At 51.2% G+C, this 4,484-nt stretch overlaps 1 protein-coding gene across 6 annotated transcripts in view; it reads right to left on the bottom strand.

Moving 5' to 3' along the window:
- The window catches only part of MAP3K13 (mitogen-activated protein kinase kinase kinase 13), a 77,271-nt gene extending 75,044 nt beyond the window's left edge, over window positions 1-2,227 (bottom strand). For 3 of the 6 annotated variants that reach the window (XM_042820256.1, XM_042820259.1, XM_042820258.1), the window contains exon 1: window positions 1,093-1,629. The gene's annotated coding sequence lies outside the window, so the exon portion shown is untranslated. Of the gene's footprint in view, window positions 1-1,092; window positions 1,630-2,173 lie in introns of those variants that run through there. The other 3 variants (XM_042820257.1, XM_042820260.1, XM_042820261.1) reach the window with 3 other exon arrangements.
- Between the last annotated feature and the right edge of the window lie 2,257 nt (window positions 2,228-4,484).

Raw genomic sequence — 4,484 nt, forward strand, 5'->3', positions numbered from 1 at the left:
TAACTTCAGCACTGTACTGTGGGGACCCACCTGGAGCATTGGATATAGGAGCCTACTTACACTATCTTTTCTAGCCAACAATAATCAATGGCAATTTATCTTCTTTATGAGAAGTCGTAAAGATAAACTCCACAAGGACAGCAGTTAAGTTTTAGAGCTAATAATTTTAACAGAGGACCCAAAAGTGAATAATCCCAGGAAAGGAGATCCAAGCACTGTGATATGCACTCCAGAACAGGTTCAGGAGGAAGGGCAGAGGCCACAGTGCAAAAGTCATTTACAACCTAAGCACACGGAGTTCTGGAAGCTCAGGAGAAAAACATTTTACCACTGCAATCCTGCCATTAAACTTTGCCACCAAGTCTTACATAAAGTTCTTGGACTTCACAAGGCAAAGCATTTACTCCCCACTAAATATCTGGATAAAATCTACAAACTGCTGTACCACCACAGACTAAGAAATAATACGATTAGCATGGAGGCTGATGTTTGTTTCCATGCAGAAAGTCTGCTCTTCATCTTAGTGCAACACGTTTAGATCCCAGCAATATTCTTTGCATTCCTCCAACATAAATTACTGCTAATATCCTCACTCCAAGTAGAGATTCTGATGTATCCAACAGCTCTACAAACAAAATCCCAATCAAAAGCCATTCAGAGCAATTACCTGTTTACTCGATTCCCATTGTTTTACCACCTGTTTTCTTTATCTAAATGTGACTTATTTATTTTTTCTCATTTCTACTGTTCTGAACACCAGTTTCAGCAATGACTCTGGAACAACTATTAGTAATAATCACTACAGGTAAATTGCTTATACTTCTGCAATGCTGCACTTCCAGCCCTTCGCACTCTGATGCCTACGCAGTCCAGCCCCAAATGTAGAGCTTGCCAGGAAACAAACTAAAAACATCTACACTGCTTTTTGTGGGTCTCCAGGGGGCTGAGAATACTGGTCCACGATGAAATAAGCAGGCAGACAGCGCTGCACAGCTTACACTAAACCGAGCAGGACCGGAGGGAGCGGAGAACAAGATTTTCCAGTTTCAAGCAAGAAGAATAAGGAAAAGCAAAGCCAGGAGGGCAGCTCACCTGTCCAAGGAACCGCAGCCTCGGGCACACTTTCAGAAGCTGCTGTAAAGCCTGGAATCCGAGCAGTGCCCAGCTGGGCGGGCCTGCCGCTCCTGCTTACACACAGCCTGTGCTCACTGCGCTTCCACCCAGCGCCGAGCGCTGCCAGCAGGGAGCCGGCCAGCCACGCAGGCACTCACATCGAGAGGCAATGAAAGGAGGTAACGGGAAGATGGGAAGGAAGTGCACAGAGCTGCCCTTCTCAGCCGCAACGTTACCTACAGCCTTCCCTCCTGACACTGTACCCTCACTGACAGGGTTACCAAGCAGTGTAAGCTTTCACAGCTCAAACAGAGCTGGAATTAGAACCAAACGCACCTCCGGATGACTGCTGAGAGCAGTATTTCTCTTTATTTTCCCTTTTTGCTTTGAGAACGAGACAGGAGTAAGGCCAGTAAGACTAGAGGACAGAAGGAAGGAACACGGAGCAGTAAGGCGACCTCAGCACTGTCACGCAGCAGAACTCCCACGAGAGGGGAGGGCAATGGGTCCCACCCCACTTTCTCCTCACATTTCTTTTCCTTTGCACTACGCTGCTCCATCCCCACCGATCGGGACCACGAAGCGGGGGCTGAGCCCATAAAACCACTAAAACTACGGCAGACGCTTGTTAAAACCGATGATGGCAGCACGGCACCGGAGCTGCGCGGAGACGTTCCGATGTGCCGATTGCCTCCGAAGCGTTCTGTCCAGACGGGATTACGCCACAGCGCTGTCTCAGCAATAATCCGCTTCGGGGCTGCCTGCAGACGTACCCAAACGCTTCTACCCGCCCGCTAAGAGGAGGCGGCGTTCGGAGGACGCCCCAAAGCCGCTGGCAGGCAGCGCCAGCCCGCACCCCCGGCTACCACCGCCATGTAACTTCAGCTCCTTCAATGCGCTAAACTTCTTTTTGTCGTGCGCGCCAACCTGGCAGCTACGGCCTTACAACGAGGCAGCTCCCGGCGCGCATCCCGGCTTCCCCCCCCCGGCCCGGAGCAGCGCCTCAGCCGCCGCACGTCCTGCCCGCCGCCCGCCCCCGGCGCGCCCAGCCCGCCGCTACCTGCGCCGCTCCTGCCGGGCTCCCGCCGCGTTCCTGCCGCCCCGCCGCTTCCGGCCGCCGTGTTGGCGCAGGCGCGGGGCGGGCGCTGAGGACGGCGGCTGAGGAGTCGGCAGCCCCCGGGGGTGAGCCTCGGAGCTGGCGGAGAGGAGCCGAGCTCGGCGGGTGCCCCAATCCCGAGAACTGGGACGCCGGAATGAGGGACGGGCCCAGCTCGGCTCCAGAGCTGCCATTGGATGGCCGCGGTGGTTGTCGTGGGCAGAAGCGTGCCACCTGGGGCATTGCTCCTAGGCTCGGCGATGGCTGTTTCCAGTCTTGCCCACTTACGGCAGAGAGCGATTTGTGCAGGTCATGGTTTATCTGCAGTGCAGCAGTGCATCGCAGTCAGACCAGGACGGGCTGGGTTCCTCCACGCTGCCGTCAGCCTGGTCGTGGTACAAGCGGCTGCCTCACCTTGTGCCAGGGGAGGGAGGGAGGTCAGGTTGGGCGTTAGGAAACGTTCCTTCTCAGAAAGAGCAGCGAGGCACTGCACAGCTGCACAGGGAGGTGGGACAGTCAGCTGGAGGTGCTCAGAGCTGTGGGGATGTGGCACTGAGGGACGTGGGCAGTGGGCATGGTGGGGTGGGCTGGGATTGGCCCTGGGGATCTGAGGGGTCCTTTCCAACCTGGATGATTCTATGATCCCATAACCAAACATGTCTGCATCCAAATCTGTGAGAATTTGTGGCTGGTGAAGGTGAAGGACCAAGGAAGTTTGCTGCAGCAAACAACACCCAAGTGCCATTCTTCGCATCAATGTTGCTTTCCTTCCGAGCTTTCCTCTGCTCTGGGAGACTTAGCAGTATCAGCCCAAATAGCCACATCGTTTGGGAATGGTGTTAGACTGAGACAGAGGAGGTTTAGGTTGGGTATTAGGAGGAAGTTTTTCAGCCAGAGGGTGGTGAGGCACTGGAACAGGTTGCCCAAGGAGGCTGTGGATGCCCCATCCCTGCAGGCATTCAAGGCCAGGCTGGATGTGGCTCTGGGCAGCTCGGTCTGGCGGTTGGTGACCCTGCGCATAGCAGGGGATTGAAACTAGATGATCTCTGTGGTTCTTTTCAACCCAGGCCGTTCCATGATTCTATGATACGATCATTTTTTCAGCCAGTTCTCTCAAAACATGATGATGCAGCCTGCATGGCCAAGCTGGACATTCAGGTGTCCACCTTTCACAGGTGCTTTTAACATCGTACTTCACTAGCGGACAGACAAGTGCTTCGCTGGCAGTACACCAACGGAGCATCCTGCAGTCTGGGCTGGAGAATAGAAACATGTATTGATTACATACATCTTCTTAGCATCATTGCCAACACTTTCCATGCCTCTTTTAGAAATGGCTCTCTACGATTCCTTGCATTGTTTTTATTTCTAGTAAGGATATGAGTATTTACATCGCATCTCTGTCTGTATAAATTGCCTGGCATTCTTCATGCCCGATTCCTCAAGTTATTCCAAATGGCTGGATTGTTTCACTGTGATTTCACACTTACAGCAAAACGCTGCATTAATCTGTGCATAGCTACATCAAATAAGGGAACTTGCTTAATTTTCTTCATCAGTGCTTTTCCATGATGCTTCCACTTCATGGTATTTTTGCTGGTCCATAAAGACCAGCAGTGGCATTGCTTCAATGCTGAGGGACTAAGATACACTGAAGGAGTTACTAACACTTTAGATTAGTCTTCTGAAAATATTCTGAATTTCCATTCTCACTTCAATTTTCTGCCTGTCAGACTTATGTAGGGCTATAGAATTGAGTAAAATCAGAAGGAAAAGATAGCTACTGAAGTCCATATTACAGTACAGAGGGATGGGGGCAAACATCTCCTGTTTGCTGACATCAGTTCTTTGGATCAAGCCCTACACTGTTTCTAGTGATATTGCTCACTGTAAATAGCCCATATAGTACAAAAAAAAGGAAACAGGATCTGCGCGACAGCACTGAGTGCTTATGTTTGCTCATACAAAAAAGAAAATCTGCAAAACATTCCCCATTTTTATTCTCTCACCGGTGGAAGATGTAGTCATTGAGTCGACCATGGGGCGTTTTGCATGCTAAGCAACAAGGGCTGTTGCTGAAGGTCGCTGCGCTGGGCTGTTTTGTGGGATATAAACCCAAGGTCTGAGCCTGCAGAAGCAGTACCACAGCTCGCCAGGAGGTGTTGCTTTGAAACCATGCAAACATCAGAGCTTAAAAGCCACGAAAGAGGCTTGGATTATTAAAAGCAACTGACAGATAGGTTGTTCTGGCAGCGAGAACTCCGAACCCTTAATA

The sequence above is a fragment of the Centrocercus urophasianus genome, unplaced genomic scaffold (assembly GCF_019232065.1).
Source record: "Centrocercus urophasianus isolate 14NV4802_14NV808 unplaced genomic scaffold, USGS_Curo_1.0 seq_19, whole genome shotgun sequence".
NCBI lineage: Eukaryota > Metazoa > Chordata > Aves > Galliformes > Phasianidae > Centrocercus > Centrocercus urophasianus.